The 13,582-nt window shown below is 34.7% G+C and overlaps 1 long non-coding RNA gene across 1 annotated transcript in view; it reads right to left on the bottom strand.

Moving 5' to 3' along the window:
- Positions 1-1,260: 1,260 nt before the first annotated feature.
- The window catches only part of LOC120222417, a 41,529-nt gene continuing 29,207 nt past the window's right edge, over positions 1,261-13,582 (bottom strand). Inside the window, exons 2-3 of the long non-coding RNA XR_005526036.1 lie at positions 2,325-2,435; positions 1,261-1,300 (exon numbers count right to left, since the gene is read on the bottom strand). This is a non-coding gene — a long non-coding RNA (uncharacterized LOC120222417). The remainder of the gene's footprint in view (positions 1,301-2,324; positions 2,436-13,582) is intronic.

The raw sequence follows: 13,582 nt of genomic DNA, 5'->3' as shown, positions 1-13,582 counted from the left end.
AGGACTTCATTAGCGCTACACTGAGGTATGCTCTAGCAGTTCAGTATTCATCTATCTTGAATCACATGCAACCAAGTCTATACCTTATCTGCCTTGTGCCTCATTTAACCAAAGTTTCAGTTTTTTCTTGGAATCCATCAGAGAAGTTGTTCTATACTTCAGCGTGGTTGTCAACGTCTCTTTATCATTAAGCTATTAATCTTATCTGAGGATGTGACCTTTGGTCATTCCTACAATTGACCCTCTTTTCATATTAGCTCCAATAATAAATTTGGAAGTCCCATTAAGCCTAGGAATGAGCTGTGCAAATAAATATTATTCCAGAGTTAATGGTTCTCTTTTCAAATGATAATCTTCTCCTCCAACCTGCTAGGGAGCTCCTCTTAAAAATAATTAAAACATTGCTAAAGGATTGAAACCCAATCTGTCTCCTCCCCAACTTCTGCCCACTCTCACTACCCCTGAATTAAAGCAAGTCCATCCAAGCAAAAAGTAATGGAATTTTAAAAGATTCCAACACCTTCTCATCTGAGGTCCCACTAGGTTACTGCTAGCTTATTTGGAATCTGGCTGCTTCATTATTGCTTTCAGCGGAATTAATATCAACTGCCTATTAATTGTCAATGTCAATGTCTTTAAAATTCCTTGACTGGATCCCTAATGAAAAGACATTGGATGATAAGGCAAGTGATTTTTCTACTTTCTTTTTGGTGTCTGACATCATTAAGGTGATTAATGAGGTGACCAGGGAATCCAAATCACTTGTCACCATGATTGCTAGTACAATAGCCAAAGCTCAAAGGTGGGGAAGGAATGGTAAGAAAAGTCTTCTTTTATCTCTGCTGTGTACTCTATTAAGGAGATGAATGTCTCACTTGTGTGAACCTGTCTGTAATACTAAACATTTGATTATAGCAAATGCTAAGAAAACCACAAACACGTGTTTATTTGCTTTCAAATTATTTGTAATAACTAACAAAGACTTGTTTTTACTGTTAAAGCTTTAAAATACATCCTAGATGGTGAAATAATGATTATAAAACAGAAAACAAATAGCTGCATCAGTACCTTTTAAAAGGAGTAGAAGGAAGGTACACTCACCAACAGAAGTAATTGGCTCAAGTTAGTAAAAAGTCCAACAGTAGTTCTCGGTTCAGGCACAGCAAGATGTATCTGGTCCCTCCTGTCCGTCCTTCCTTCCTTCCTTCCTTCCTTCCTTCCTTCCTCCCTTCCTTCCTCTCCCATTTTGTATCTGTCCCTCCTTTTCTCTGCTCTCATTTTCTTTGTGGTTTTCAAAATCCTAGGGAAAGACAGATGAAGAGCCAGTGAGGATTGAAAGAGAGAACTTCTTTTCTCTCATTGCAGCAAATTGCCAAAATTGATACAAACGCAGTTTGGGTCACTTGCTTAGTCTTAGAAGATGAGAATATAATATATTTTGATGTGTTCACATGCATCCAGTCCCGGAGAAAGGGGAAGTAGTTCATGCCAATGTGAAACATACTCCTAAGAGCAGGAAACTACAATACCTTTTTACCCATAAAAAGAAAATCACGCCTGAGCATCCAAATAATAAAATATCTACTATAGAAGAAATAAGTAGTGTTTTTAAAAGAGAAATGGGGTTTGCATTTAGTCACACCAACTTTTTTTCTGCAAAGCTATGAACTGATGGGCATTCTCATGCGTGGCTGGTAGAAGTATAAACTTTAGAATTTTCCTGGAGGACAATTTGGAAACATTTTACATATGAAAGTATACCTTGATCAGGCAACTACCATTCTAGGAAATTGTACTAAAGAAATAATAGTAAATCTTCCAAAAGGGTAACAAAAGTGATGCTTATCTCAATGTACGTAGGACATCAAAGAATTGGCAGCAATCCAAATGTCCAAAAGGTAGGGGAGAATATTAAAAATAGCATGGAGAGTAATATTCTTAAATTGATCTATGTACTTGTCTGTTATTTATTTATATAATCTGAAAAAAATATACACCCAGAGGCTAGAAGTGTTTGTGTGGTGGAAATGTGGGTGATTTGTCCTGTTTTCTTTTTGCTATCTCTATTTACTAATATGTCCCCAGTGAGTATAAACTTGTATTAATTGTGTAATGTTTGTATTCAGAGTTAGGAAAACTTGAACATGGACTTCTTAATTTGCTCCAAATATCCTTTCTAAGTGTTACCATGTTTGGATGGGAAGCATGGGACACAGGACATAGAACACTTCTAAGGTGTCTTTAGAGACCAAGAACCAACTAGAAACTATTTTCTCTTATGTCTGTCCTAAGCTAAGGGGCTGGACCCAAGGGTTAGGTCTTACCTATATTTGAAGTCTCTGGTAATAACTCAGGTTTCTTGGTAGTGAGGGAAATTAGCAAGCAGATGCCTGGGCTCCTCTTCCACAATGCCTGTTTACTTGCTGCACATGAACCTAGTGATGTGGAAAGCCTAGAAAGAATTACACAGAAGGGAAAAATGCCCCCAGTTCCTGAAATGGGGAGAGGACTGCCACTATAGCCCAACTTCACATGATATTTTAAAATTAACTCCAGGTACAATAATAATTTAGATGCAAAATATAAAATATGAAAACATTATAAGAAACTTTAGAAGAATATTTGAATAACCTTGCATTATACAAGATTCTCTTTAAAAAGATAGAAGACCTAAAGGCCCTACCTATGTAATATTTTATTACATAAAAATTACGCATTTTTCATGCCCAGTCATATCATAAATGAGTTAAAAGTGAAGGGAGAGGCTGAGGGAAATATTTTCAATGCATGCCATATTAAGGGTTAATATTCCTTATATTTTAAAAATCTCTAGAAATAATTAGAGAAAAGTAAAGGGACAATGGACACAGAGGAAATCCTAATGGTTAATAAATATACAAGAATTCTCTTAACCTCTTGGGGCTTAAGGGAATGTAAGTTACAACAATGAGATGCCATTTTTTCACTCATGTCATACAGAAATAATAATATGGTGACAATACAGTGCTGATGAGGAAATGGGGATATATAATCTCTGATATGTAATAATTAGTAATAAGTAATGATGGCCCCTTTTGGAAATTAATCAGGCAATAGCTGTTAAAATTGTAAACACCAACTTTGACCCACTAATCTCAATTTGGGAATCTATCCTATAGAAATAAAAATCTTTGTGTTATATGAACAAGAAAAATAAGAAAAAATAGAGGGCCACCAACAGGGGAAGTAGTTGGATAAACCATAACACTTTGTACTCTATGCAGGAATCCATTTCTATCCAGAAAAATAGGCTAGACCAGTGGCTCTTAAAGTTTGGTCCTTCGACCAGCAGTCTCAGCATCACCTAGGACATCAATTTTGGTAAAAAGATTTCCTTTCACCAAGCCTTAATTGGTCTTCAGATTTAGCTTATGATGGTCCCGGCATAACCCTTCATTAAGCAAACTCTTTAAATATGTGGATCGGTCAAAGCAAAGATTCTTGGATTTTGCTTGAAGAGGCTAAAAAGCATAATTCCCTGGATTATTTTCTCCAAACTATCTTCATTAATGTTAAAGTTAAAACCCATCTATTGGACCCTCTGAAAAGATTATAGTCACTGAAAGCAAATTATGTAGATACCAACATGCATAGTAAAACTTCAAGCAATTTATTAAACGTGGATTTTGTCCTCTGGTACTTTATCCCAGTCCTTTCAACTGTGCTTTAAATTATAAATTATAAATGTGCAAAAACAATGTTTCCTATTTAAAGCCTTAAAAATCACTCATTGAAATACCATTTTTAAGGTCAAATAAGTCAAGTGTTGAATTGCTGTTTTTTTGGCTAAGATTTCCTTTCAAGGACAAAATATTCCAGTAATATCACCTAAAACTAATCCTACCTATATCCGAAGTTTGTTAGAAAATACACTTACTTGAAAAGTGAAAAGGTCTAGCAAGTCAATAAGTACATGACTGTGTGATTCAAAAGTTATATCCCAGGAAAGTCACAGAAGCCATTGACTTGATCCAAAATAATCATGACTTTTAGGTAAATTTAACTTGTGATGTTGACTTCTTCCTTTTAATTATTTAGCTTTCAAATATAGTCAATAGTTGGATAAACTCTGATTATGGAGACCTCAGCTGAAAATATTTCGAATTAATAATCATCTGCAATGTGACATTTGAGATTCAAAAACTTTAGTCACTCCCACTCTCAACCTATTCTTTTTCCATGGCACAACTTTAGGGTTATAACTGAAGTGAATCTCTAATAATTAATGCCCAGGTGATTTGATTTTTGCATAATGCAAAAAAATTAAGAGGAACATTTACTTGCCCTTAAAAAAAATCTATAATCCACTAAACAGAACCTAGATATAAATGTCCTCAGGACTGAAAAAAATACTTCCATAGCCTATCATGTCATGGTGGTCTAAATGATTTCCAAGACAATGTCATAAAAGGAAGTTTTTGTCACTAACTTAAAAAAGATTAGATTTATATAATTTAATTAACTTAACAAACTCCACTGTAATACTTTAGAAATGAATCTCTTTTAATCTTCTAATTTTATTGGCTTCATTACTGTTGTAAAGAATTTCTAACCCATGATTACATCTGTGCCTTTCCATACAGCCACTCAAGAGTCCTGAGGAAAAAAACCAACTACTTTTATTCTGTGCTTTGGTTCTCAGCAGACACCAACAAATAGAGAAAATCCTTTCTGCCTTAGCTTTAAAATGTTTGCTCTGCATTAACACATCTCACTAGTATATTTTTCTTCCTTCAAGCAAATATTTGAGAACCTACTATGTGCCAGTACTTGCCAGGCACTTCAAGTATATAAGGAAAATCAAGACAGGTATTTGACATAAATAACTTTTAAGTTACAGTGAAAATCTGTCTCTAAAATAGTTTCTTAAATACTTTTTGTTAACTCAATAATAACTCAATCAGATGTTTGACTCAACACGCATGCTATTTCCTACCCTATTAGTAACTGATTGCTTTTACTATTTGCTCTAAGTGTTTTACCACCTTCCATGGTGTTCCTTTGGACCCTTCCCTTCATTGAGCCAGTTGGTCACAGACAGTTGACCAAGGAATAGATCCTATATACCTTCCAAAATTATTTTACTTTACTTCTATATTGTAACACCCTTTCTTTTATTAAAAAGTATTCTGAAATGCTGGAACCAAGAAGAATATTCTTATTTAAATATTAGGAATTTAGGTCTGCATAATTTAAAGTACAATACCTTCCCCTGAAAGGACTTATATGCTGTGCTGACAGAGTTTATCATTTTTATTTGTGGTGTTAATAGAATTTAGATTTAGATATCATTTGCATGGTCTGCGTTAACAAGAAAAAAAGCAGACAACTGAATAGATTTGTAAACTGTCCATGTTCAAGGCAATGAGCAGATTAACTGTGAAGAGAAAAATAATATGGTTTTAGGAAAAAGTCTTTCTAGTTGAAACTCTCATCCATGGCCATGGGATTATTTTTTTCTCTCACTAAATCTTAGTCTATCCTGTAGGCCTAAAAGACTGCTCAGTAGGGGAAGAAATCCAATATTGAAAAATTCATGTTACTCAAATCCCCACCAGTTGTTAATATCCCTCCAGAGCCATGGCCAGATTTTGCATGTAATCAAGATTCTTTGGTCATCTGTTGATTTTTGGATTACTGTAGTTATCTGACGATGTCTTTTAACATAGAGTCCTCTCTACCAAATTCCTCCTGTTAACCATAGGCACCATAGACCATTGAGACCAAAAAAGTTCAGGTTCACCACCCCATTAAGATATTCGTTTCTCTATGCTTCCAGATGATTACCCAAAAAAATTCTTCTATACATTTGCAACAACAAACTTTTTAAAAGTTTGATGCCATCCAGTAGAAATTTTCCTGGAAAAATTCTTTAACTAAAAAGTACTTTGTACTGCACAGAATTCTTAGAAAGGAGATATATAGAACCCACACTGGGGTTTCCTATTAGAACTGCAACAAAAAAAATATGAACCACCATCTCCAACTGTTGGTTAGGAAAGAAGACATTTGAGTTAAAATGCCTAGGTTTGATTCCAGCTATGCAGTCTTGCACATATTACTTACTCCTTCTGATCTCTCTAAGCCTCATATTCTTCACATATAAAATGAGGATTAAGAAATGCCCATCTCAAAGGTTTTAGTGAAGATTAAATAAAATAAGGCGCTCAGTACAATGCCCAGCACACAGTTCCCTCTCTATCAATTCATGATTCAACACATATGTATGTGCTACTCTTTGGTCATTTTCAGAATTTTTAGTTGACCATATTTCATAATAGAATCTAAAGGATTTACCAGTTTTAATGGTAATTCACAGTTCCAAAGAGCCAGATTCATATTTATTTAAGTTCTGTAGTATTTTTTTAAATTTCTGTTTTCTTATTCATAAATAACATCTTTAATCTCTATTTCCCTCTTCCTGCTTTCTTGGTTATTTTGAGGTTTTTGATATTGCTGTTCTAACTTCTAAATCCCTTCATTTTTGCCTTGTCTTATATGCATTAGGACTCTGACTATAGCAGCATTTACTATAACCTGTAGGTTTAGGTACGATATGCCTCATTTCATTGCTTTGTAAAAAGTTGCAATGTTTGTTACCTTCTCTTTGATTTCAGAATAATCTGGAAATGGGTTTCTTAATTTCTATGCTGTCAAGATTCTTTTTGTTCATCTTTCAATTTTTGGATTATTGTAGTTATTTGAGAATACCTTTTAATTTAGTCATCTCTACCAGAACAAAAAAAGAGATTTTGTCTTAACAAGTTAAAAATTCATAATCATCTAAGGAAAGTTTTTTAATTAATAATTCTTGTAGACTTTAAGAATTCCAAGAAAATTTTCATAGGCTTAAGAGCCTCAATGCTGAGAAGCATGGAACAATTAGAAAAATTAAAAGAAAATCCATATTTGAATGTCTAGGTATTCAATCTATGTTGCTTTATTATGAATTTTAAATATTTAATAGGAATCAGATTAGTAGAATTTAAAGTATTCCCAGTTGCATTTATACTTTATTTCTCTCAATAATAATTTTAAAAATCTTTATAATTGAAATTATAAGTGAATCTTTATAATTGAGTCTTTATAAGTGAAGTCAATCCAGGGACTTCACTCTGGAAGTAAAATTAATCCAGACCCAGGCATCAAAGCAGAGTGTTCAGTGTAAAATGGGACCAGTAGACTGGTTTCAGTTAGGATGCAGATGATAAAAGTAAAGCTCATGTTGAAAAAAACAGTAAGTGCACCACCTGAACAATATGCATGAGGCATCAGGATAAGGAAGCCCTATCAATGAGGTACCTCTGCCTCAAGGAGAAAAGGAACCCCAGGAACAAGTAGCTTAACTTCAAAGATACTAGCCAACAACTCTAGGTGTAGAGAACCCTATATTAGTTCTCAAAGTTACAATCTAATCCTCAGTTCCAGAATAATAGAACATTTTACCATAGACCCAGAGTTCTCTCTAGTTTTACATAGGTATATAAAAAGAAGAGACTATTTCCACAACTTTAAGCAAGTGGTTCTCATTAAACCTTAAGTTTCCTCATCTGCTAAGTAGCTACTGGGTGGCAAGCAGCCTGATTATATAATCTGTAGGATTATTTTTATCTCTAACATTTTATAATTCTACAGGCTGGTGTTTATATCTAGTCTAAATGTTAAAAACATATAATGAAATCTCAATCAAAAATTGCCAGTTTACAACAGACCTTACTGAAATAGTTTTGATCAAATACACAAAACCCTGAAGTATTACTTGATAAGACTAGTTTTGAAATAATCTGTTATTGATGATAAATTAGGTTTTTAGATATGAAGATTAATCATGTCAAAAGTTATTTTCTGATGCTGAAATTTTATTTACTAAAAAGAATAAGAAGTAAACTTTTGAGTCCTTAAAATAAGCCAAGAAATATGGGCTAAATGTTTTCCATGTACCAAATAACTGGGAATCATGAAAATAAAAACTGTGGACTATCAGTCTTTAGCAGATGCTGCTGGTTCCCAGCCCATATCCTTTGGGTCTTGTTACTTCAGTTTGGTCCTGCACAAATACCAACTGCCAGTATTGCACCTTTTGACCCAAAAGTCTCTGATGCCTTGAAAGGCTGCCATGTCCAAATCCAGCAGGCTTAAGTTCCAGGGAATTAATGCCTGTATCCCAGGGAGCAGCCTAAACCAATGGCTGAATGGAATTGCTATATGAATGCACAGCTTGCTAACCCCACAGGCAAAATATGTGCTTTACACCATTTTTCAGAATTTCCCGAGGTGTTAAGATCTGGTCACCAGTAGCAGTGGCTGCCTTGATAGTGCTTCCTACGCTGGCTACCTCACTCTCTCCATGTCTCTTCCTTACTTCCCTACTCATGTTTATTTGCACTTGAGTCTTTGTCATAGGATCTACTCCTGAAGGTACCCAAATAAGACTACCAGAAACAGACTGTTCTCACTGTGCAAGTAAATCTTCATATAAGTTATGATTTTGTGTTCCAACACCACCCTTAAAAACGCCCTCATGCTCTTTGCCCAAAATTAGGAAAAAAAGAAAAAAAAAACTTGTCAGGAATCTTGCATTTGCAATGAAAAAAAGTAATACACACTCACAAAAGAAAAATAAATATAGACATGAGATTTAACATCCACCCTAGAAACAAAGAACATTACAGAAACATTTTAACACATAAAGATACTATAAGCTGAAGGGATGGAGGGAAGAAGGATTAGCCCTTTAGTTACCATTTCTCTGCTCTTAGGAGAATTTTGAAGATAAAGACTTAGACAAGCATATTTTATCAGGTTTGGTGTGAGCAGGGTATATTCTGCTGAACACTGGTTCTGAGTGTGGTTCTGAGTCTAAAAGCAAAATCCTGGCACAGACACATCATGGATATAACCTTAACCTAATGCAGTGGTTGGAACATAATAGGCACTCGGTATGTATCTATAAATATATAGTGAGAACCAAGATGGATCAGGCAGGCTTTAGAGACCTTTAGAGACTAATAAAGAAGAAGTTAACCTTTTATAACTAGCTCAACACTCTAGAAAGAAAGGTAAAAAGAAACTTCAGTGTTTCTTCTAAATCATCCAGCTCAGCTCACCAAGTTAGAAAAGAAGTGCACTTGTTCAAAAATCCCATATGAACTGTCTTTCAGGAGCTTGGCAATAATAGAAAGGAGGATGGACATGCTCCAAAGAAAGAAAGAAAAACTTCCATCATCCCAACTTTGTTTTCAATATAAAGTTGACACACAAGGAAAACTTTAAATTTTACTTTCAGAGTGACTAAACAAATTAATTATTGTTGTAATATCTTGGCTCTCATGTGTGAAAGTCAAAATTATACCTTTCCAATTGCCTATTTTCACTGAATCACTCATGAACACACTGTGAGTTACAGGCATGCTGCCTGACCATTATGGAGCTATTAATATTAATAGGCCTGACCCTAGGTTAAAATTATTCTGATGGGGATAAGAGAAATTAAACCTTTGACTGATCAAGACTTCTTATGTCACCTCTCATTATAACAAATTCAGTCTTAGGGCACCTGGGTGGCTCAGCTGGTTAAGTGACCGATTCTTGATTTTGGCCCAGGTCATGATCTCACAGTTCATGAGTTTGAGTCCCACTTTGGGCTTCATGGTGATAGTGTGGAGCTCCTTGTGATTCTCTCTCTCTCGCTCTCTCTCTCTCCCCCTCCCTCCCTCTCTCCCTCCCTCCCTCCCTCTCTCTGCCCTGTCAGTGTGCTCTCTCTCTTTCTCTCTCTCTCAAAATAAATAAATAAACTTTAAAAAATGAATTCAGTCTTTTGTGCTCATCCTATTTCCCTTCCTTCTTTTCTGGTCTCTTTCAAAGGGAACTTTCTTGGTAAGCCCAGTCCCCAAGATTTTATCATTCTCAATTTGGAGAATAGGTATAGTAATTCTGAATGGAGGAAAGGGGATGCTTTGAAAACCACATGGTCTGGAGCTTCATAAGACAGGAAGTAAAGGGAGAGAATCAAAGAGAATCAGGGACTATGATATATGAAAATTTGCTAAATTGAATAAATAAATGATATTTTACAGTGTTGTTGAATTACAGAGCTGTGATTCAAATGTAAATCATTCAGATACTTGTCTGGGAGTAAAAAATTATACTAGAGTAATGTATCAGTATAGTATAGGAAGTATTGTCTGCAGTACCAGGCTAAGCTGCCTCTCCTACTCTCCTAACCTTTTATAAACTAAAGCTATTTACAAAGATGTTAATGGGTCCCCACAGCACTAGTTGGACAATTTTCAAATAATCTATTAGAAAATCAAACCACCGAACAAGCATTAAGCTATCATCTTCCCATCAACTATAATATCCTTCTGTCTCTATAAGACAGATGTTTAGATTTGTATATTCTATCTGGGGAAAAGTGGGAATTTTATTTCAGCTTTCTGTGCACCATTAGGTTGCTAGAAATCATGGAAACCTAAATTACACATGTAAGTTATTTCATGCATTGAGACCTCTTGTAGGAAGAAAGCAGCAATCAAATCAGTCAGCTCAAATCATCCTCGACATTAGCAAGGTGGCTGTAGGATCATTTTAAGAAATGACTTTCTGTTCCTATTAGCAGACTGATTACACCCTATATTCTGCTCCAGAAACATATTACTATACCAGTCTCCCAAAATGTGTAGTAAAAGAATATAATCTCTTTGCCAGTGTTTACATTCAAGTCAAAGTTCTTAAAAAAAAAAAAAAAAAAAAAAAAACTAGAACAACAATACCAAAAAAATGGGAACCATGACAGTAACCCTTCAGCAAAATCAATCATTAAGGCAAATATTTACTGTTTGGGTTAATGAACATAGATGTGTGGATAGAAGTTTAACGTCCATGCAATCTGTTTCCGGTGCATTAGCCCTCACATTACAGACAACAAACAAGATTCTTTCTTGTTTAAATTGTGTCCCACATGCTCAGAATCAATCTTGATCAACAGACTGCAGTATAATTTGGCAGTTCAGAAATGACAAGATTATGGTCACATTTCAATTAAAAAATAATTTCAGAGAAGACAACTCATATGCATTATGTATCTAACAATCCTTCTGAAAGACATTTAGGAACCTACCTCATCCACTCTGAACAGAGAGTCTTGGTAGATACAGGCAACCTCCCATGTTTTATATAATAAATTCCTGAAATATATTCAAAAGTTAAATGTGAAAAAATAAAATTGTTTGTGTTAAATCCTAGCTCCACAAATTACTAGTTAAAAGATGTTAAGTTACTTAACATCTCTGATTCATACATTTATTCATTCAACAAATATGTTTGTCTGTTATGTGTCAGACACCATTCTAGGTTTTGGGAATGCAGAAGTCACCAGGCAAGGCTACAGGCCCTGTCTTCATACTTTTAAGTGAAGGAAGCAATGAAAGGACAAATGTAGAAAGAAAAGTTTTTTAAAAAAGGAGAATGGGATATGAACTATTAGAGAGATCTTAGGTATATGTTAGATATTTTAGATAGAGTCGAGTAAGATGTCACCAAGAAGATGATCTTGGTGATAAATTGAAGGAATTTAGAAAACAAGTCATGTCGATATCCATGGAAGGAAAGAGTGCTCCATGAGTGGCAAGTACAAAGGCCCTGAGGCAAGACTATGCCTGAGGCTATGAGGCTAGCTAGAACAGAGAAATGAAGAGTGTTAGGAGATAAGCTGGGGAACAGGCCATGAAAGCCTTTTCATTCATAACAAGGACTTTCAAGATAATAATAAGTTATTAGAGGATTTTAAGAAGTGATGTTTCGGGTTTACTTTTGACAAGAATAATAATACTTCTTGCTCACAGGTTTACTATAAAGATTAAATAAAATAATTCACATAAAATGCTTCCCACAGTACATGACAAAGGCTAACCATAAAATATTAACTTTCGTAATTGTTCTCATTAACTAGACAGAGAATAGAAAAGCATGATCAAAATAGAAAGTCATTGCATGGGCAATTCTTCAAAAATAAGAATAATAATCCAAGGAGGGAAAGAGAAATAATAAAGAGATGCTTTGGTTCAAAGATCAAGTGAAGATAATTTCTAGAACATTTAAGGGCTTTAAAAATAGAGGAAAATCTTAAAGTACAAAACAGAGGAATATTAAACTTTCCAGGTAAATCTCTCAATGCTTTAAGCACAGAAATAATTGGAAATCGATTTGAAGCTGTTTCAAATTGATGCTTCTTCCAATTTAGGGCCAGGAAGAAGGATCCAAAACTGTTTGGATGACTTTGGGCAAAGTATTATACTCAGTAAATAGAAAGAATTTGTTGTAAATAGATTCCAAGAAAGCTACTAATAGGCCTTCCCGCTGGCTGAGCAAGATTACTGAAATAAAACAAAGCAAGGCAAAATGTACTATTGCCTACTTAAGCAGTCTGGCATAAAAATTAATGCAGTAGCTGGATATGAGAGAAAAAAATAAGCAGATCATCTCAAAGCCTCATGAGAGACAATGTATCTCATTTCTCTAGCAGTAACCTATGACAGGTGTACAATAGGTATGAATGATACAACCGCTGGAGGACTTATGCTTTGAACTCCCAGACAACCTTTGAAGTGCAAGATCTCATTTCACACACAGCCCAAGGAAGAGTATATTGTATCTTTCCTTTTTATATCATTTTATGTATTCCATTCCTTTTAAGAGCATTTATTGATTATCTATTATGTGCAAGGAGCTGTGGAAAATAGAAAATTGTGCAAGACATGGTCCTCACCACCCAAGAAACTTATATTACAGCAAAGGGATACAAGGTACAGACTATATTCATTCAACATAAAACACCATCTATATAATTTAAATCAAAGTAATAGCTTTATGGAAAAAAAGAAAATCATTAAATATGCATAGAACTTTTTGGATATCTCAATTTCAGAAACATTAATTTGCAAGAAATGAATACCTCAATATATAAAATCAGGTATATAAATCTCTACACTAAAAGGAAGCATAAGTGTCAAAGATAGTTTCTGAAATAACTAGGCATTAGAGGAGCACAAGGGAAAAAGGTATTAGTACTGGGTCAGAAGGGTTAGCAAAATACAGATGATGTTAACACTTCAGCTGAGCTGTAAAAAAAGTACCAGAAAGTCTATAATGGAAATGGCAGGTAAAAAAATGCATCCCAGGCAAATGGAAATGGAAGGTAAGAAATGCATTCCTGGCAGATGAAATGGCACACATAGAGGTGCAGAGCAAAAATTACTCTGCACAGAGCAGCAGTCATAAATTCAGACTGATGAAAGTAGGTTCATATTAGACCCAGTTTTAAGGAGTTTTAAATGTTAAATAAAGGATAGTAAACATGGCCCTGCCGGAATAGAAAGTTTTATTTATTTAAAAATTTATTTATTTATTTATTTTTACAAATAGTTTATTGTTAAGTTGGTTTCCATATAACACCCAGTGCTCATCCCCACAAGTGCCCTCCTCCATGCCTATCTCCCCCCTCCCCCCCCACACCCATCAGTCCTCAGTTTGTTCTCAGCATTCA

This window comes from Hyaena hyaena, unplaced genomic scaffold (assembly GCF_003009895.1).
Source record: "Hyaena hyaena isolate Hyena2069 unplaced genomic scaffold, ASM300989v1 scaffold_878, whole genome shotgun sequence".
Lineage (NCBI taxonomy): Eukaryota > Metazoa > Chordata > Mammalia > Carnivora > Hyaenidae > Hyaena > Hyaena hyaena.
This window is presented reverse-complemented; position numbering and strand designations above follow the sequence as displayed.